Genomic DNA, 24,255 nt, shown 5'->3' on the forward strand with positions numbered 1-24,255 from the left:
GTTCTCACATGGCATTTGTGCATGAAAAATGATTAATTGCTGTGTTTCTATATTTTTTATATTAAGGATTTATGTGTATTATGAATTGTGTTATATTAAGAAGAAGCTAAAGACCCAGCTCTTTATGAACATATCTTTATATAGACCTTGTTGAAAAAACAACAACAAAAAAACCCCCTGTGCACTGCCTGTCTGCACTTGTGTCCGATCACACTTGTAACTGTTTGTTGGCTCTTACTGACTTCGTTCCCTCCTGTCTTGATCGTTGCTTGTGTTGTATGAACTCTCAGATGTACGTCGCTTTGGACAAAAGCGTCTGCTAAATGAAATTGTAACATTGTAACATTGCTTCTGGTTTGAATCCTGGTCTTTGGTTCGGACATAGAGGGCCTGTGTTTGTGTTGTTTGCATTGCACTTTTCTTGTTTTCTACCTTACTGTTTATTTGTCATTGTTAAGACTTACTGATATATTTTACTGTATGCAGCCACAAAGAAGTACTTGAGTAGCACTTCACTTATTTCCAGCACTTAAAATATGCTTAGACATTGTAATAAAGTGAGTAGCCCTCGTCTGAAGACATGTCAGGTGTCACATTAGATATCCATGGATTATAGATATGAACAGATTTTTAAAAATCTTTCGCTTTTTAAAAATAGCTGTGGTCCTGCTGATGCTCTCAGAAGCTGGAGAGTGAACTACAGTTACAAAATGAAGTAACCAATATATATCAAGTGTACAGATTTATTTACATTTTTGCTGTATGACAGCACAGAAAGAAAAGTTACACAACAATAAACACTTAAAGAAGTTAAAAAGTCAGAGTGATGTTTGTTACCATTTCACTCAACAGTCAAAGAGGAGGGAAACTTTAAATATACATCGTCCTCCATAAAAACAAAGTGACTGTTAATATGTTCCTGCAGCCTGAGAGGAGGTGGACGCTGTTTCTGCCTGCAGGGATGCAGGGACCTCTTCATATACTTGAGGCAGGTGACATTGGGGGCTAACAGGCACAGTGCAGGGGTCCTACATGTATGAAAGCTGCACCAGGACAGTCCTCAGGTGTTGAAGCTCCATCATCGCACCTGTGTGTGGTCGGCGGGAATATCCAGACATATTCCACAGGACGCATTACTGTATCGCCTGATCGGGACGAGGAGGGGTTCATCGTATCTACAACCAGTGTGGTGGGAGCATCCATCCCCTGGGTTGATGAGGAGGCCTGCTCCATCACTGCTGTCTGTGTGTGTGGCAGCTGCAGGACTGGCTGCAGGGGTTGTGGCTCTGTGCCACCTGTCTGCACGGCACATGGCTCAGTGTGCGCCCTGGAAGACCCCATCACAGCTGTGAACAACAAACAAAACCTCCGTCAGTCTCCTTAAACTTATATTAGTAATATTACGTTGTTTAATAATCTGTGATCTAGTAAAACATGAAGCTCTCAATCATCTTGTTTTTGATCATGAAAACTTGCTGCGTTACATAGAAATAATGTTGTACCTTCAGTCCTGGTGGAAGTGCTCTTCCTCGCCCTCTTCCTCTTTTTGCCCTAAACAACAAAAACACATTGAGCATCATGACTGTGTTTCATGTAGAGTTGTTAAAATACAGATACCAGTATCAGAAATGCCTCTGATACGTCCACAGGGTAAGTTACAGGTGAGTATGTCAGCCTATTCACTGATCCAATAACATGATTTATTAGCCCTGCATGCTTGGTATTGAAACATCTTTTTTACCAGCTGTGATGTGGGTATGTGTGTACTGATGTAAACATGTGTGACTTATATCTGAGCAGGGTATACTTACATAGTTATCACTGCTGGACCACTCGGGATACAGCAGACTGTGAAGACGTCTTTCCTCCTCGGCCAGCTCGTAATACACGGCCTGCTCCTCCTGCGTCAGAGAGTTCCACTGTGGACGGACGACAACACGCGGTCAGAAAGCAAAAACACACACTGACAGGTAACATGATTTGTTTGCCTGCCATTGGACAATAAATTAAAAGTACAAATCACTGTTAATATGTTAAAATAGGAAATGTAGATGTTTTTTTACACACGTACCCTCTGTCCCAGGAAGGCATTAACAACTGCGTTTCCTCTTTGGAGGATTTCAGCCGCCACGTTCGGCCTCTGCTCCCTCATAAAGAGCATGAAGGCGTTAGGAGGCTTCTTTATGTATGGCCTGTCGCTGTGCTGCGTTTCTTCACGCCGTCTCTTTCTGGAGGGGAAACAACAGGATGAGAGCTTGTGTTATCACTCCGTCAAAGTGTGAGGAAAGAAGTATTTTATTTTGAAGATACATCATATAAAACAAATTATGTATGAAAATTAAAACCTATTAAATTAGACAAATATTTATGTAATAGTGACAGACACTTCAAATTAAAATGGCACTTTAAGAAAAGAAATAAATATGGGACGATTTGTAATTTGATTATAGTCTGCAGATCCTGAGCCTTTCAAAATAAAAGTCCGTTACATTTTCACTATTAACTTACCTTGACTTGGAGGTGTTGACAACAGGAGCAGCGCAGACAGAGGCAGGGAAGTCTGCTGCTGGAATCTCGTACAACACTTGTCCATTACTAGAGAGGCAGATACAAACATGAGTTGACAGAAAGAGTGTGTGTTTTTGAGTGTGCTGACACACACAGTCGCCGTGTTCGCTCCTGTGTTTGTGTGCGTTCATGTTTGTGTTACTTACAGCACTCCGACAGGTCGCAGGTTCTGCAGAAAGCCCTCAGGGAGCGTCACTGGCTCCACGTTCAACTGGAAACGCAAATACACACACAGAGAACAGGGGATGAGAAGAGCTGCAATGGTGGCATCTGTCCACCAGGTGTCAGCAGTGGCCCCAGTGCTGAGGGTCACGGAGGTCAAGAGTGAATTCATATGAAAACAGACGTTTAGCTTCAACTCCGACTTGCTGTGAAAAACTACCTGTTTTTTAACTATGTTTTAGATTTTTAAACATTAAAATTTGGTTTGGGGCTCCAAAACTTCAAGAAAGTTGCTCGTATAGTAATCTAATTAAGCTGCAATAAAGTGTAAATGTAGGTTGTACTGAAACAACAGAAACCCTCTCACCCACAGATTCATCTAAAATCTTTTCATATATAAGATAAGAGTGTACAGAGCCACCTCATGTTGAACTCATCCTAAAATGTGCCATTTTTCTATTGGGGTTTTGAACTGTAGAACAAAGTCAGTGTTTGTCTGTTTGTTCTCTTCAGCTGTGACTGATATTCTTCTCTAATTCTTCTCTAAAATCTATAAAACCAGTGGACAGAATGGTTTAAGTATAAGATTTGAACTGGGGTCTTACTGGTCGTGGAGGAGGAGCAGCAGCAGCAGGCTGACTGACGGCGGCTGCCGCTGACGTTGTGGGAGCTTCATCTTCAGGCAAGTCACAGGGCAGTTCCTGTGGCAACAGACAGAGAGGGGGGTGAAGCAGCCATAATGTTATAAAGAAAGACAATCTTTACTGTAAACTGATACAGAACACATAAAAATACAATGATGGATATCTGCTTTATAAGACTTCTTTCTAAAATGTACAGGCATTCTGGTTATTCTGTGTTTTTTACTTGTTTTTCATTTATTTAATATCTAATCTGACTTCACGCAAATGTAAACAGCACAACAAACAAACAAACTTTCTTTTGATGCAGCAGTTAACTTTGTGTTGAAGAGAGGAATAATAAATATAATGTGTCATTTAACTGACATTTACCTTTTTATTGAACTTATTATAGTGTATTTATTTCATGCAATAGAAAAGTAGTAATATTCTGAATGAGATGTGTTTTATTAAACTTAAATGTAGATCATAGAACTTATATTGATGTCATTATTTTAGCATGCATGACTGATATTTTTTGCATCTCAAGTACCCCCCTGCTGTTCTCCAAAGTACCTCTAGAGGTTATATTACCACCGGCCTAAAGTATCCACCATTTACTGTATTTACATGCTCATTAGTTTCCTGGTTCTGAGCCTTATCCTGGTTATGATGTGATTCAGGATGTTTACATTGTAAACTGGTTATTTATATACCATAATGGCATTCGCTCCCCGTAATAGCATGATAAGACTGAGGCTGAAACTCGAACTTTAACAATTCAGCCACTTTGTTCTGTACCAACCAATCATGTCCAAACACCTGGATAAGCTGTTTACATGTTTCTGCTGAAACACTCTATAGGCAGCACATCCAGGTTTCTCTAAACCAGCTTGACCTGGTCTCTAAAACCAGGAAATGATGTTTACTCCTATTTGAACCTGTACTTGGTATCTTACCTGCTCCTGGTTGTGCTCATCATCCCGACATGGGCCCTGCGGGTCGAACTGATCGAAATCAGCTTCGAAGGAGGCGTGGACCTCAATCTCTCCATCCTGACTTTGTGCTGGCTGAGGGTGGGTGTTGACCTCAACCCCATCGGGCTCCATGATGTCTTCTTCGCAAAGTAATTGAAGAAAGGAGCGGGAACTGGCCCATGGGCCCTGCGGGTCGAACTGATCCAAATAAGTTCCGAAGGAGGCGTGGACCTCAATCTCTCCATCCTGACTTTGTGCTGGCTGAGGGGCGGTGTTGACCTCAACCCCATCGGGCTCCATGATGTCCTCTTCGCAAAGTAATTTAAGAAAGGAGCGGGGACTGCCCCATGGGCCCTGCGGGTCGAACTGATCTAAATCAGCTTCAAATGAGGCGTGGACCTCAATCTCGCCATCCTGACTTTGTGCTGGCTGAGGGTGGGTGTTGACCTCAACCCCATCGGGCTCCATGATGTCCTCTTCGCAAAGTAATTCAAGACAGGAGCGGGGACTGGCCCATGGGCCCTGCGGGTCTAACTGATCCAGATAAGTTTCCAAGGAGGCCTGGATATCAATCTCTCCATCCTGACTTTGTGCTGGCTGAGGGTGGGTGTTGACCTCAACCCAATCAGGGAAAGTAGGAGGTGGAGTAGATGTGGGAGGTGGAGAGTCAGCTGTGATGCCCAACATATTTAACATGGTCTCCTCCAGAGTGGAAACCTGATAAACCCACTCCATGCCGTCGACCACTTGGTCAAACTCTACATGGTGATTCATGTTGAAGGTAGAGGTGTTTGTTGTCTCTGAACTCGTCCAGAAGAAAGACTGAATCTGGTTCTGTCTGGTGGTTACAGGACTCCTGTCACACACAGTGAGAGAAAAAGGCTTCTTTAGGGAGTCACATCATTAATTAGACATATTTAAGGATGACTTGGACTCATCGAAGTCTGCTACTTTTATGAGACAGCTAGAGTTACTTTGACAATATTCATTTTACACACAAATATATGATGAGTACGGACATGTTGATGCTTTACTCTCACTCATCACTCATAATTGGCTTCTCTGAAATGAGTACAGCTGCCCCTCACTCTTCATTATGTTGATTAACTTCTACATGTTTCTGATGGTGCGTCTTTACTTTTAGTTGAATTTACTTGTAGTATTTTTGTTACATTTTGGCATGACATCTGAAAAGGATGTAAAAATGTCTTCAGTCACCAAGTTCAGCTCGAGGCCTGAGCTTAACTTTGTGCTCCGCTTGAAGGATTTTGTCGTACAAACAACTAACAACAACTTCAGCGTAAATATTCAGCTAAAATGATCTGTGTGTGCAGAGTAATATCATCTAGATTTACATTAAAGTCTGTGACTGCATGTCAAAGTGTGACAGCAGATCTCAGTTTAGTAACCAGTAACCTGTGTAGATACTCACTTTACACGTTTGCAGATGATACAATTCTCTAGCTGGACTTTAAATTCTCTTCAGGTTTGGGTTTTGTTTGCTTGTTCTCGAGGTTTGTCGCTCTCCGTATGACTGTGGCTCTCTGGCTGCAGTCTTGAGGTGAACTGAGCTCTCTCTGGTCTCTCTGCTCACTAAGAAAGTTCTGTAGAATGTCTCTATTATGATGCGTGTTCCATTCTATGCTTCCATTCTATGCTTCCATTCTCATGTGTTCCAACATGGGCAGAACCAATCACTGCAGTTAACTGTAACTATTTACTCAAGTGTATCTTTCTTAAGCACCATTTCTAAGTACTTGCACTGTATTGAATATGCTACTTTGCATATTGGCTCCTTATTAGTCAATATGCAGCACATATTAAAGCCTAATTCTGCATGAACTTATGCTACATCTACTGGACCATTATAACCTCCTCGTTACTTTCTGACAGTTAGTGAGGAAGTTTTTACTAAAGTACAATCCTAACATGCTCTGCTCAGTGTCTTATAAGGTGTAATACCACAATTGAGAGATGAATGGAAATAAAGACAACAATAATCAGATAATATTTATAATGATAAACTTTATACTCTATGTACACCTCTCACTTATACGGGTAGGACTTGGGTCTGATAATGGCGCAGACTGCACACATTTTAGTACATATATGGTGTGTAGAATTGACCATTATTACAATAAAATGTTGCACTTTTAAAAAAACACATTTGAAGAAACAATTTCACTAAAATAAAAGCACATTATATAAGAGTATTGACACAGAATAATCAAACAGTATGAAAACATTTGCACAAGAAACGTGTTAATCAGAAATCTGTGTATCTTAAAGTAATAATCTGGAAGATTTTCATGTAAATAAATGTCTGTTAAGTCACTACCTATCGCCAAATGATGTAAGACAATAGTGATTGAGCCTATGGCGCACTGATGAAAACGTTTGCTTTACCAGTATATAGTATTATTATGGACTGGGTGTCTGTGGCGACATTCGCAGAAAAAATCAAAAGCAACGGCCAGTTAGTGACGCGTTTTCCATCACCCAGCAGTGGTTGGTCTGCCAGAGAGGGTAGGCGGAGCTAAGCAGCTGCTTTTCTGGTCTCTGCAAGTGTTGCGAGTAAACAGTAATCTACTATGGCTGAACAAACAAAGAAAAGATCGATGACTACAGATACAACTTCAAAAATAATGGAAAATCCAAAGAAAAAGAGAAATTTTACGCTCAGATGAAGGCAAACAGTCTAAAAAGGAAAGCAACCGTCAGCTAGGAAAATTAAAAGTTACAACTGTGACTAATAGAGGCAGCCATGATCACCTGGTTATCTAGGAAGTGTGCACCAGTATTTGCCATTTATTGCCATAAGGGGCCGCCAAATAGAACAAAACTGAGATGTTAGAGATTATAACTTTAATAAATATCAATAATCAGCTGGTTAAAGGGGACTTACTTCCAGAACAGAAGGTAAAATAAACATAATAAATCATTGCTTTTGTTTTATGTCCCCAAAAAAAGAAATATTGGCAAAACCACAACATTAAAAAAAAGAAAAGAATGAATATCTCAAATTATAAAAAAAGAAATGTGTCAAATAAAACCTTCAACACAAATATGAATGTAAAATGAATAATAATATGTTAAATTATGATGTAATGAATGGTTTGGCAGCACAGAAAGAAAAGTTACACAACAATAAACACTTAAAGAAGTTAAAAAGTCAGAGTGATGTTTTGTATTTACATTTCACTCAACAGTCAAAGGGGAGGGAAACTTTAAATATACATCGTCCTCCATAAAAACAAAGTGACTGTTAATATGTTCCTGCAGCCTGAGAGGAGGTGGACGCTGTTTCTGCCTGCAGGGACGCAGGGACCTCTTCATATACTTGAGGCAGGTGATATTGGGGGCACACAGGCACAGTGCAGGGGTCCTGCATGTGTGGAAGCTGCACGAGGACAGACCTCAGGTGTTGAAGCTCCATCATCGCACCTGTGTGTGTGGTCGGCGGCATTACCCAGATATATTCCACAGGACACATTACTGTATTGCCTGATCGGGACGAGGAGGGGTCCATCGTATCTACAACCAGTGTGGTGGGAGCATCCATCCCATGGGTTGATGAGGAGGCCTGCTCCATCACTGCTGTCTGTGTGTGTGGCTGCAGGGGTTGTGGCTCTGTGCCACCTGTCTGCACGGCACATGGCTCAGTGTGCAAACAGGTTGGCCCCATCACAGCTGTGAACAACAAGCAAAGCCACCGTCAGTCTTGTTAAACTTTAGAAACAAGATGTTTGTATTTTATTAGTAGTATTGAATGTTTTTCTTATAAAGTAATTTTACAAATAAGTTTGTGAAATTATTGTTGTTTAACAATCTGTGATCTAGTAAAAAATTTACCTGTTTGCTCTAAATCATCTAGTTTTTGATCATATTTTACATAAAACTTGCTGCGATTCATTGAAATAATGTCGTATCTTAACAAACAATCACCAGAGACACTTTATAGACACACAGAAACAGGACCAGCTGATCTTTGTAACAGCCTTTACTGCATTTGTCCCATTTAAATCCTAAATTACAGCTTAAATCCATGTGACAATTGCAGCTATGCTCTCATGAATGTTGTATACTAAGAGACCACACGAGGGGGGTAGACTACAGAATAAGAATTCATTCATTGTGTTTGTAATTTGTTGATGGTAAGGCTGGATCAGACACTAAGGCCTGCACATGCCCAGGTTCATGCAGGGTCAAAGTTTGTTTATTGCAATTACTATGCTTGCTCTTTGGTATTTACATTTTTGAAAGATGGCTATACTTCAGGTAAAATGTTGACAGCACAAGCAAAACACATCTTGTTTATGGCTCAAACAGTAAAACAATAATTGCTTTTTACAAGAGAACACAAGTAACGCTGCTACAAATCACGTAGCGTGGTGGTAGTGGGATAGATTGAAATTTTTCATTTTATGATGGATTCTGTGAGTAAATAAGCTCATTAAGCATTTAAAACTGTTATTTAAAATGTATTTAAAACAGGTAAAGGTAAATATGTCTTTAAAAAACGAAGTCATGTGGAAAATGTTTCAAAAACATTTAAAAAGGTGTAAATATACCTACCTGTAATGAGTTAATCCATGATAACTGGTTGATCCTTTGAAATAAGAAATCGGTGGTTGATTAATCATGCCTGCAAGGTTTTAGATATTCCTACTTGACCGGAGTAAATCCATGATCGACTTGTTGATTCTTTGAGATTAAAAATCTGTGATTGATTATTCATGTCTACAAGTTTCGAAAGGGGGAGCTCTCGCCACGATGCCTCATTCTCGGTCCTGCTGCCAGAGAGGGAGCTCCGTGTCTGAGCGTCATTATTAATATCTCGCCTTTTCAGGTAAAACAAAAAAAAGAGTGTTAATCCTCCTGAACTATGAGATATGTTTGCTGACATGTTTTATTGATGTTCTCTTAGCATCCTGACTCAAGTTTGAGTGTGTGAAAAACATTATTTATACCGTTTGACTGTTAATTGAGATACTGCAAGCAGGCAGCTAATTTCCGTTTCTGCAGTGGCTAGCACAGGAAGACACGTGATTAGCACCGCTACAACACATATTGTGCGCTGTTTAATTGTGCTTGACTTAATGAGACACACATTTAGAGCATTAAGGTTGCTGGTGTTAGTGTGTGGATTATTTTGAATATGTTTGTGTGTTTTGAAGATAGTGTGCTCATTGTTCAAGTGTGTTACTGTGATAAGGAGCACATAGACACTACTGCTAGGGTTGCCACCTTTCATGCAGAAAAATAAGGAACGCCAACCACAGTGGGGGCCTGTTCCTCGGGGCCACGACCACCACAGGTCCGGTGATGGGACAGTGGTGGTAAATCATAACTTAAAACATGGTTTCAAGAAAGTATTAAGATTCATACTTCAAGTTTGATGTGCTTTATCACCAGTGGACATTAGAAATAAGCTGAACAGATAGGGAAGGAGTAGGATAAGAAATTGTTAATGAAATTGAATCATTGTATAGGGTGGTGTGAACACGAGTTTTGGCTCAAATATTTAATTGTTTGCAGTCACACAACCCAAACAGTGAAACTAGACAGAAATATCTAGAAACATTTTGAAATCTTAGAAAACTATTTAAGTAAAACACAGTTTTCATTATTGGTAAGTGAATCTATTTATTTATTCATTAAGTTTTTTTTAATATAGCCTACTGTTAATCCATTAGTATTTAAGGATGCAATTTTCCAGATTGGGCAATCATAACATATCATAGTTGTTTCTTTTCCTCACATGGACACGATATTTTGATTCATGTATGAAATAAATGCTTACGTATCCGACTGTAAACCTCAACCTTAAAGGACAAATTCGCCCCTGGAAAAAGCCGCTGTCAGTCAAAGCTGGTGTTCTCTGCTATTAATAGAAGCAATAATATTTGAAATTGGCCTTAGCTGTGGAGAAAGTTGTATTGTGCATTGCGCCTCTCTTTCTGAAAGGAATGGCCTGGTTATATAGAGAAGTTACAGGTCTGCGCGAGAAGTCTGCCTGTTTGTTATGTTCGTTCTTTCGACCAGAACAGCTGGTAAACATAGGGGGTAATTCACTCCACTCTCTGCTGTGCAGTGCTGCGCTCACACTGACGGACCTCAACTGCATGCACAGATCGATGAGGAGACGGGAGAGGAGGGGGCAAATCTTTGAACAGCTTACTGTAAAGTCCAGACTCGACAGGTGTTTACTAGTATTACTCTCTGTAACGCAGCTTTATGTTTTTAAAATAAGCGCGTAGCAGCAGCGTATATAGTCCATCCATGTAATAATCCCCTTCCTGCATAACGGCTCCGGACATGTGGACAAACTGTGTCCGTGTACTGCGGTTGAGCCTCGCACAGCCACGGACTGATTGGTCTCCCGATTATAATAATAACGACAAAACATTATTAACGGATTGTTTTTACAGGCAAATACATTTTTCTGATTGCACAAGATGTTGAGGTGTTATCATGATCACTGGAAACTCTGAGCCTGACAGCCCTTATAATACTGCACCGCAGCTCCCACCACCTGCTGTTCATGCTGGCGTTTGTGAACTAGGTGCTTTTTGCCACGAGGCATAGAAAAAGGGACAAATTTGCCCCGAATGTTTGCATAACATGACTCATTGAAGTACGCGTAAACGGTTCCGGAGCACACAGACGCTGTTTGCTCTGCAGTGCACTTTGGGGTGCGTTTGAGTACGAGGCAGAGTCTTTATGTCATTTGCATAGGTTTAGCGGGCACAAAATTGTTTCACACTGGCTCTCCGGGACAAACCCCGTCCCGTATTGATTCAAAACGGGACACGCCCTTTAATTGTCAAATGCAGGACAATGCCGTATTTTAAGGGACGGGTGGCAACCCTAATGGTCACCCTATTAAAGTAGCATGCTACTTTAGCCGCGTAGCTTAGCTTGCTACATTTCTTTAAGGGCTAGCTTAAGGTTAGTGAACCTTAATTTAATGTAGAGTAACTGGCGGCTTGGCTCACTACATTTCACGAGTAACTTGCCCAACACTTAAGAAAGCCCCTTTCCCACTGGTTAAAAAAACCCACTAACACCCGCTAACTTTTTAGCTTAGTGGCAAAGTTTCCATTCGGCATTCAGACCCGGGTCAAATGACTCTGCAGTAGACCCGGGTAATTATCGCCTTAGCTCCGAATGGCAGTGATGGGAACACAAAACCTCCATCTCCATTCGAGCAGCGCTCCAACATCGTTCCAAATTTGTCAGCGCCGAGTTTGATAAACAGACTGAATAAGTAATATATACAATAAAGACCTAAACACGAAAACATCTTCACTGGACTCCATGCTGCTTACCAAAGAGTAGTACGCAGTAAGACAACACATCAGGACGACAGGTATAATGACGCAGTAAGACGACACAACAGGACGCAGTAAGACAACACATAGAGACGACAGGTATAATGACGCAGTAAGACAACACATCGAGACGACAGGTATAATGACGCAGTAAGACAACACATCAGGACGACAGGTATAATGACGCAGTAAAACTACACAACAGGCCGACAAGTATAATGACGCAGTAAGACAACACATCAGGACGACAGGTATAATGACGCAGTAAGACAACACATCAGGACGACCGGTATAATGATGCAGTAAGACAACACATCAGGATGACAGGTATAATGACGCAGTAAGACAACACATCGAGACGACAGGTATAATGAAGCAGTAAGACAACACATCGGGATGACGGATATAATGACGCAGTCAGACGACACAACGGGACGACAGGTATAATGACGCAGTGAGACAAAACATCAGGACGACAGGTATAATGACGCAGTGAGACGACACATTGAGATGACAGGTATAATGACGCAGTGAGACGACACATTGAGATGACACATTGAGATGACAGTTATAATGACGCAGTAAGACAACACATCGGGATGACGGGTATAATGACGCAGTAAGACAACACATCAGGATGACGGGTTTAATGACGCAGTCAGACAACACATCAGGACGACAGGTATAATGACGCAGTGAGACAACACATTGAGATGACAGGTATAATGACCCAGTGAGACGACAATCAGGACGACAGGTATAATGACACAGTGAGACAACACATTGAGATGACAGGTATAATGACGCAGTGAGACAACATATTGAGATGACAGGTATAATGACGCAGTGAGACAACACATTGAGATGACAGGTTTAATGACGCAGTAAGACAACACAGTGAGATGACAGGTATAATGACGCAGTAAGGCAACACGTCGGGATGACGGGTTTAATGACGCAGTCAGACGACACATCATCACGACAGGTATAATGACACAGTGTGACAGCACAGGGGGATGACGGGTAAAATGAAGCAGTGAGACGACACGTCAGGACGACAGGTATAATGACGCAGTGAGACGACACATTGAGATGACAGGGATATTGAGGCAGTGAGACGACACATCAGGACGACAGGTATAATGACGCAGTAAGACGACACATCGGGACGACAGGTATAATGACGCAGTAAGACGCCACATTGAGACGACAGGTATAATGACGCAGTAAGACAACACATCGAGATGACAGGTATAATGACGCAGTGAGACGACACATTGAGATGACGGGTATAATGACGCAGTGAGACAACACATCATCATGACAGGTATAACGATTCACTGGGACAACACATTGAGCTGACAGGTATAATGACGCAGTGAGACAACACATCGGGATGACAGGTATAATGACGCTGTGAGACGACACATTGAGATGACAGGTATAATGACGCAGTGAGACAACACATCAGGACGACAGGTATAATGACGCAGTGAGACGACACATTGAGATGACAGGTATAATGACGCAGTGAGACAACACATCAGGATGACGGGTATAATGACGCAGTGAGACAACACATTGAGATGACAGGTATAATGACAGTGAGACAACACAGCGGGATGACGGGTATAATGATGCAGTGAGACAACACATCGGGATGACAGGTATAATGACGCTGTGAGACGACACGTCAGGAAGACAGGTATAATGACGCAGTGAGACGACACATTGAGATGACGGGTATAATGACGCAGTGAGACAACACATCATCATGACAGGTATAACGATGCACTGAGACAACACATTGAGCTGACAGGTATAATAACAGTGAGACAACACAGGGGGATGACGGGTATAATGAAGCAGTAAGACAACACATTGAGACGACAGGTATAATGACACAGTGAGACAACACATTGAGATGACAGGTATAATGACGCAGTGAGACAACATATTGAGATGACAGGTATAATGACGCAGTGAGACAACACATTGAGATGACAGGTTTAATGACGCAGTAAGACAACACAGTGAGATGACAGGTATAATGACGCAGTAAGGCAACACGTCGGGATGACGGGTTTAATGACGCAGTCAGACGACACATCATCACGACAGGTATAATGACACAGTGTGACAGCACAGGGGGATGACGGGTAAAATGAAGCAGTGAGACGACACGTCAGGACGACAGGTATAATGACGCAGTGAGACGACACATTGAGATGACAGGGATATTGACGCAGTGAGACGACACATCAGGACGACAGGTATAATGACGCAGTAAGACGACACATCGGGACGACAGGTATAATGACGCAGTAAGACGCCACATTGAGACGACAGGTATAATGACGCAGTAAGACAACACATCGAGATGACAGGTATAATGACGCAGTGAGACGACACATTGAGATGACGGGTATAATGACGCAGTGAGACAACACATCATCATGACAGGTATAACGATTCACTGAGACAACACATTGAGCTGACAGGTATAATGACGCAGTGAGACAACACATCGGGATGACAGGTATAATGACGCTGTGAGACGACACATTGAGATGACAGGTATAATGACGCAGTGAGACAACACATCAGGACGACAGGTATAATGACGCAGTGAGACGACACATTGAGATGACAGGTATAATGACGCAGTGAGACAACACATCAGGATGACGGGTATAATGACGCAGTGAGACAACACATTGAGATGACAGGTATAATGACAGTGAGACAACACAGCGGGATGACGGGTATAATGATGCAGTGAGACAACACATCGTGATGACAGGTATAATGACGCTGTGAGACGACACGTCAGGAAGACAGGTATAATGACGCAGTGAGACGACACATTGAGATGACGGGTATAATGACGCAGTGAGACAACACATCATCATGACAGGTATAACGATGCACTGAGACAACACATTGAGCTGACAGGTATAATAACAGTGAGACAACACAGGGGGATGACGGGTATAATGAAGCAGTAAGACAACACATTGAGATGACAGGTATAATGACGCAGTGAGACGACACATTGAGATGACAGGTATAATGACGCAGTGAGACAACACAGCGGGATGACGGGTATAATGATGCAGTGAGACGACACATTGAGATGACAGGTATAATGACGCAGTGAGACAACACATCGGGATGACAGGTATAATGACGCTGTGAGACGACACATTGAGATGACGGGTATAATGACGCAGTGAGACAACACATCAGGACGACAGGTATAATGACGCAGTGAGACAACACATTGAGATGACAGGTATAATGACGCAGTGAGACAACACATCGGGATGACAGGTATAATGACGCTGTGAGACGACACATTGAGATGACAGGTATAATGACGCAGTGAGACAACACATCAGGATGACGGGTATAATGACGCAGTGAGACAACACATTGAGATGACAGGTATAATGATGCAGTGAGACAACACAGCGGGATGACGGGTATAATGATGCAGTGAGACAACACATTGAGATGACAGGTATAATGACGCAGTGAGACGACACATCAGGACGACAGGTATAATTACGCAGTGAGACGACACATTGAGATGACGGGTATAATGATGCAGTGAGACGACACGTCAGGAAGACAGGTATAATGACGCAGTGAGACGACACCTTGAGATGACGGGTATAATGACGCAGTGAGACAACACATCATCATGACAGGTATAACGATGCACTGAGACAACACATTGAGATGACAGGTATAATGACGCAGTGAGACAACACAGCGGGATCACGGGTATAATGATGCAGTGAGACGACACATTGAGATGACAGGTATAATGACGCAGTGAGACAACACAGCGGGATGACGGGTATAATGACGCAGTAAGACAACACATTGAGATGACAGGTATAATGACACAGTGAGACAACACAGTGAGATGACAGGTATAATGACGCAGTGAGACGACACGTCAGGACGACAGGTATAATGACACAGTGAGACGACACATTGAGATGACAGGTATAATGATGCAGTGAGACGACACGTCAGGACGACAGGTATAATGACGCAGTGAGACGACACATTGAGATGACAGGGATATTGACGCAGTGAGACAACACAGGGGGATGACGGGTATAATGACGCAGTAAGACAACACATCGTGATGACGGGTATAATGACGCAGTGAGACGCCACATTGAGACGACAGGTATAATGACGCAGTAAGTCGACACAACAGGACGACAGGTATAATGACACAGTGAGACAACACGGGTATGACGGGTATAATGACGCAGTAAGACATCACATCAGGATGACCGGTTGAATGACGCTGTCAGACAACACATCAGGACAACACATCAGGACAACAGGTATAATGACGCAGTAAGACGACACATCGGGACGACAGGTATAATGACGCAGTCAGACAACACATCAGGTTGACGGGTATAATGACGCAGTGAGACAACACATCAGGATGACGGGTATAATGACGCAGTAAGACAACACATCGAGACGACAGGTATAATGACGCACTGAGGCAACACAGCGTGATGACGGGTATAATGACGCAGTGAGACAACACATCGAGACGAAAGCTATAGTGACGCAGTGAGACAACACATTGAGATGACAGGTATAATGACGCTGTGAGACGACACATTGAGATGACCGGTATAATGACGCAGTGAGACGACACATTGAGATGACAGGTATAATGACGCAGTAAGACAACACATCGGGATGACGGGTATAATGACGCAGTCAGACAACACATCGGGATGACGTGTATAATGACGCAGTGAGACAACACATCGGAATGACGGGTATAATGACGCAGTAAGACAACACATCGAGACGACAGGTATAATGACGCACTGAGGCAACACAGCGTGATGACGGGTATAATGACGCAGTCAGACAACACATCGAGACGACAGGTATAATGACGCAGTGAGACAACACATCGAAACGACAGCTATAATGACGCAGTCAGACAACACATCAGGATGACAGGTATAATGACGCAGTGAGACGACACATTGACATGACAGGTATAGTGACGCAGTGAGACAACACATTGAGATGACAGGTATAATGACGCAGTGAGACAACACAGTGGGATGACGGGTATAATGACGCAGTGAGACAACACATCAGGATGACGGGTATAATGACGCAGTGAGACAACACATTGAGATGACGGGTATAATGACACAGTGAGACAACACAGCGGGATGACGGGTATAATGACGCAGTGAGACGACAATCAGGACGACAGGTATAATGACACAGTGAGACAACACATCAGGATGACGGGTATAATGACGCAGTGAGACAACACATTGAGATGACGGGTATAATGACACAGTGAGACAACACAGCGGGATGACAGGTATAATGACGCAGTGAGACAACACATTGAGATGACAGGTATAATGACGCAGTGAGACAACACGTTGAGATGACAGGTATAATGACCCAGTGAGACGACAATCAGGACGACAGGTATAATGACACAGTGAGACAACACATTGAGATGACAGGTATAATGACGCAGTGAGACAACACATCGAGACGACATGTATAATGACGCACTGAGGCAACACAGTGTGATGACAGGTATAATGACGCAGTGAAACAACACATTGAGATGACAGGTATAATGACACAGTGAGACAACACATCAGGATGACCGGTATAATGACGCAGTGAGACAACACATTGACATGACAGGTATAATGACGCAGTGAGACAACACATTGAGATGACAGGTATAATGACGCAGTGAGACGACACATTGAGATGACAGGTATAATGATGCAGTGAGACGACACGTCAGGACGACAGGTATAATGACGCAGTGAGACGACACATTGAGATGACAGGGATATTGACGCAGTGAGACGACACATCAGGACGACACATCAGGACGACAGGTATAATGACGCAGTAAGACGACACATCGGGACGACAGGTATAATGACGCAGTAAGACGCCACATTGAGACGACAGGTATAATGTCGCAGTAAATCGACACAACAGGACGACAGGTATAATGACACAGTGAGACAACACAGGGGGATGACGGGTATAATGACGCAGTAAGACAACACATCGTGATGACGGGTATAATGACGCAGTGAGACAACACATCGATACGACAGCTATAATGACGCAGTCAGACAACACATCAGGATGACCGGTATAATGACGCAGTGAGACAACACATTGAGATGACAGGTATAATGACGCAGTGAGACGACACATTGAGATGACAGGTATAATGACGCAGTAAGACAACACATTGAGATGACAGGTATAATGACGCAGTAAGACAACACATTGGGATGACGGGTATAATGACGCAGTCAGACAACACATCAGGATGACGGGTATAATGACGCAGTGAGACAACATATTCAGACGACAGGTATAATGACGCAGTAAGACAACACATCGGGATGACGGGTATAATGACGCAGTCAGACAACACATCAGGTTGACGTGTATAATGACGCAGTGAGACAACACATCAGGATGACGGTTATAATGACGCAGTAAGACATCACATCAGGATGACGGGTTGAATGACGCAGTCAGACAACACATCAGGACGACAGCTATAATCACGCAGTGAGACAACACATTGTGATGACCGATATGTTGATACAGTAAGACAACACATCAGGACAACAGGTATAATGACACAGTAGGACAACACATTGAGATGACAGGTATAATGACGCAGTGAGACAACACATCGGGATGACGTGTATAATGACGCAGTCTGACAAAATATCAGGACGACAGGTATAATGACGCAGTAAGACGACACATCGGGACGACGGGTATAATGACGCAGTCAGACAAGACATCAGGTTGATGGGTATAATGACGCAGTGAGACAACACATCAGGATGACGGGTATAATGACGCAGTGAGACAACACATTGAGACGACAGGTATAATGACGCACTGAGGCAACACAGTGTGATGACGGGTATAATGACGCAGTGAGACAACACATCGATACGACAGCTATAATGACGCAGTCAGACAACACATCAGGATGACCGGTATGATGACGCAGTGAGACAACACATTGAGATGACAGGTATAATGACGCAGTGAGACGTCACATCAGGATGATGGGTTGAATGACGCTGTCAGACAACACATCAGGACGACAGCTATAATGACGCAGTGAGACAACACATTGTGATAACAGCTATAATGACGCAGTCAGACAACACATCAGGATGACAGGTATAATGACGCAGTGAGACGACACCTTGAGATGACAGGTATAGTGACGCAGTGAGACAACACATCAGGATGACGGGTATAATGACGCAGTGAGACAACACATTGAGATGACAGGTATAATGACACAGTAAGACAACACATCAGGATGACCGGTATAATGACGCAGTGAGACAACACATTGAGATGACAGGTATAATGACGCAGTAAGACAACACATTGAGATGACAGGTATAATGATGCAGTGAGACGACACGTCAGGACGACAGGTATAATGACGCAGTGAGACGACACACTGAGATGACAGTGATATTGACGCAGTGAGACGACACATCAGGACGACAGGTATAATGACGCAGTAAGACGACACATCGGGACGACAGGTATAATGACGCAGTAAGACGCCACATTGAGACGACAGGTATAATGTCGCAGTAAATCGACACAACAGGACGGCAGGTATAATGACACAGTGAGACAACACAGGGGGATGACGGGTATAATGACGCAGTAAGACAACACATCGTGATGACGGGTATAATGACGCAGTGAGACAACACATCGAGACGACAGCTATAATGACGCAGTGAGACAACACATCAGGATGACAGGTATAATGACGCAGTGAGACGACACATTGAGATGACAGGTATAGTGACGCAGTGAGACAACACATTGAGATGACAGGTATAATGACGCAGTGAGACAACACAGTGGGATGACGGGTATAATGACGCAGTGAGACAACACATCAGGATGACTGGTATAATGACGCAGTGAGACAACACATTGAGATGACAGGTATAATGACACAGTGAGACAACACAGCGGGATGACGGGTATAATGACGCAGTGAGACAACACATTGAGATGACAGGTATAATGACGCAGTGAGACGACACATTGAGATGACAGGTATAATGATGCAGTGAGACGACACGTCAGGACGACAGGTATAATGACGCAGTGAGACGACACATTGAGATGACAGGGATATTGACGCAGTGAGACGACACATGAGGACGACAGGTATAATGACGCAGTAAGACGACACATCGGGACGACGGGTATAATGACGCAGTAAGACGCCACATTGAGACGACAGGTTTAATTTCACAGTAAGTCGACACAACAGGACGACAGGTATAATGACAAAGTGAGACAACACATCGTGATGACGGGTATAATGACGCATTAAGACAACACATCGAGACGACAGCTATAACGACGCAGTCAGACAACACATCAGGATGACAGGTATAATGACGCAGTGAGACGACACATTGAGATGACAGGTATAGTGACGCAGTGAGACAACACATTGAGATGACAGGTATAATGACGCAGTGAGACAACACAGTGGGATGACGGGTATAATGACGCAGTGAGACAACACATTGAGATGACAGGTATAATGACACAGTGAGACAACACAGCGGGATGACGGGTATAATGACGCAGTGAGACAACACATTGAGATGACAGGTATAATGACGCAGTGAGACGACACATTGAGATGACAGGTATAATGATGCAGTGAGACGACACGTCAGGACGACAGGTATAATGACGCAGTGAGACGACACATTGAGATGACAGGGATATTGACGCAGTGAGACGACACATGAGGACAACAGGTATAATGACGCAGTAAGACGACACATCGGGACGACGGGTATAATGACGCAGTAAGACGCCACATTGAGACGACAGGTTTAATGTAACAGTAAGTCGACACAACAGGACGACAGGTATAATGACAAAGTGAGACAACACAGGGGGATGACGGGTATAATGACGCAGTAAGACAACACATCGTGATGACGGGTATAATGACGCAGTGAGACGCCACATTGAGACGACAGGTATAATGACGCAGTAAGTCGACACAACAGGACGACAGGTATAATGACGCAGTAAGACATCACATCAGGATGACGGGTTGAATGACGCTGTCAGACGACACATCAGGACAACACATCAGGACAACACATCAGGACAACAGGTATAATGACGCAGTAAGACAAGACATCAGGTTGACGGGTATAATGACGCAGTGAGACAACACATCAGGATGACGGGTATAATGACGCAGTAAGACGCCACATTGAGACGACAGGTTTAATGTAACAGTAAGTCGACACAACAGGACGACAGGTATAATGACAAAGTGAGACAACACAGGGGGATGACGGGTATAATGACGCAGTAAGACAACACATCGTGATGACGGGTATAATGACGCAGTGAGACGCCACATTGAGACGACAGGTATAATGACGCAGTAAGTCGACACAACAGGACGACAGGTATAATGACGCAGTAAGACAACACATCGTGATGACGGGTATAATGACGCAGTGAGACGCCACATTGAGACGACAGGTATAATGACGCAGTAAGTCGACACAACAGGACGACAGGTATAATGACGCAGTGAGACGACACATTGAGATGACAGGTATAATGATGCAGTGAGACGACACGTCAGGACGACAGGTATAATGACGCAGTGAGACGACACATTGAGATGACAGGGATATTGACGCAGTGAGACGACACATGAGGACGACAGGTATAATGACGCAGTAAGACGACACATCGGGACGACGGGTATAATGACGCAGTAAGACGCCACATTGAGACGACAGGTTTAATGTAACAGTAAGTCGACACAACAGGACGACAGGTATAATGACAAAGTGAGACAACACAGGGGGATGACGGGTATAATGACGCAGTAAGACAACACATCGTGATGACGGGTATAATGACGCAGTGAGACGCCACATTGAGACGACAGGTATAATGACGCAGTAAGTCGACACAACAGGACGACAGGTATAATGACACAGTGAGACAACACGGGGATGACGGGTATAATGACGCAGTAAGACAACACATCGGAATGACGGGTATAATGACGCAGTGAGACAACACATCGAGACGACAGCTATAATGACGCAGTCAGACAACACATCAGGATGACCGGTATAATGACGCAGTGAGACGACACATTGAGATGACAGGTATAGTGACGCAGTGAGACAACACATTGAGATGACAGGTATAATGACACAGTGAGACAACACATTGAGATGACAGGTATAATGACGCTGTGAGACGACACATTGAGATGACAGGTATAATGACGCAGTGAGACGACACATTGAGATGACAGGTATAATGACACAGTGAGACAACACAGGGGGATGACGGGTATAATGACGCAGTAAGACAGCACATCGTGATGACAGGTATAATGACGCAGTGAGACGCCACATTGAGACGAAAGGTATAATGACGCAGTAAGTCGACACAACAGGACGACAGCTATAATGACGCAGTAATACAACACATTGAGATGACAGGTATAATGACGCAGTGAGACAACACAGTGGGATGACGGGTATAATGACGCAGTGAGACAACACATCAGGATGACGGGTATAATGACGCAGTGAGACAACACATTGAGATGACAGGTATAATGACACAGTGAGACAACACAGCGGGATGACGAGTATAATGACGCAGTGAGACAACACATTGAGATGACAGGTATAATGACGCAGTGAGACGACACATTGAGATGACAGGTATAATGACGCAGTGAGACGACACATTGAGATGACAGGGATATTGACGCAGTGAGACGACACATGAGGACGACAGGTATAATGACGCAGTAAGACGACACATCGGGACGACGGGTATAATGACGCAGTAAGACGCCACATTGAGACGACAGGTTTAATGTCACAGTAAGTCGACACAACAGGACGACAGGTATAATGACAAAGTGATACAACACATCGTGATGACGGGTATAATGACGCATTAAGACAACACATCGAGACGACAGCTATAATGACGCAGTCAGACAACACATCAGGATGACAGGTATAATGACGCAGTGAGACGACACATTGAGATGACAGGTATAGTGACGCAGTGAGACAACACATTGAGATGACAGGTATAATGACGCAGTGAGACAACACAGTGGGATGACGGGTATAATGACGCAGTGAGACAACACATTGAGATGACAGGTATAATGACACAGTGAGACAACACAGCGGGATGACGGGTATAATGACGCAGTGAGACAACACATTGAGATGACAGGTATAATGACGCAGTGAGACGACACATTGAGATGACAGGTATAATGATGCAGTAAGACAACACATCGTGATGACGGGTATAATGACGCAGTGAGACGCCACATTGAGACGACAGGTATAATGACGCAGTAAGTCGACACAACAGGACGACAGGTATAATGACACAGTGAGACAACACGGGGATGACGGGTATAATGACGCAGTAAGACATCACATCAGGATGACGGGTTGAATGACGCTGTCAGACAACACATCAGGACGACAGCTATAATGACGCAGTGAGACAACACATTGTCATGACCGATATGTTGATACAGTAAGACAACACATCAGGACAACAGGTATAATGACACAGTAGGACAACACATTGAGATGACAGGTATAATGACGCAGTGAGACAACACATCGGGATGACGTGTATAATGACGCAGTCAGACAAAATATCAGGACGACAGGTATAATGACGCAGTGAGACAACACATTGAGATGACGGGTATAATGACGCAGTTAGACAACACAGTGAGATGACAGGTATAACTACGCAGTGAGACAACACATTGAGATGACAGGTTTAAAGACGCAGTGAGACAACACAGCGGGATGACGGGTATAATGACGCTGTCAGACAACACATCAGGACGACAGCAATAATGACGCAGTGAGGCAACACATTGTGATGACAGATATGTTGATACAGTAAGACAACACATCAAGGTATAATGACACAGTAGGACAACACATTGAGATGACAGGTATAATGACGCAGTGAGAAAACACATTGAGATGACAGGTATAATGACGCAGTGAGACGACAATCAGAACAACAGGTATAATGACGCAGTAAGACAACACATCGTGATGACGGGTATCATGACGCAGTAAGACAACACATCGAGACAACAGGTATAATGACGCAGTAAGACAACACATCGAGACGACAGGTATAATGACGCACTGAGGCAACACAGCGTGATGACGGGTATAATGACGCAGTGAGACAACACATCGAGACGACGGCTATAATGACACAGTGAGACAACACATTGAGATGACAGGTATAATGGACACAATGAGACAACACATTGAGATGACAGGTATAATGACGCAGTGAGACAACACAGGGATGACGGGTTTAATGACGCAGTGAGACAACACATTGAGATGACAGGTATAATGACGCAGTGAGACAACACATTGA

Source organism: Semicossyphus pulcher, unplaced genomic scaffold, assembly GCF_022749685.1.
Source record: "Semicossyphus pulcher isolate SPU_LCO1_2020_fin unplaced genomic scaffold, fSemPul1.0.p SCAF_22, whole genome shotgun sequence".
Classification (NCBI taxonomy): domain Eukaryota; kingdom Metazoa; phylum Chordata; class Actinopteri; order Labriformes; family Labridae; genus Semicossyphus; species Semicossyphus pulcher.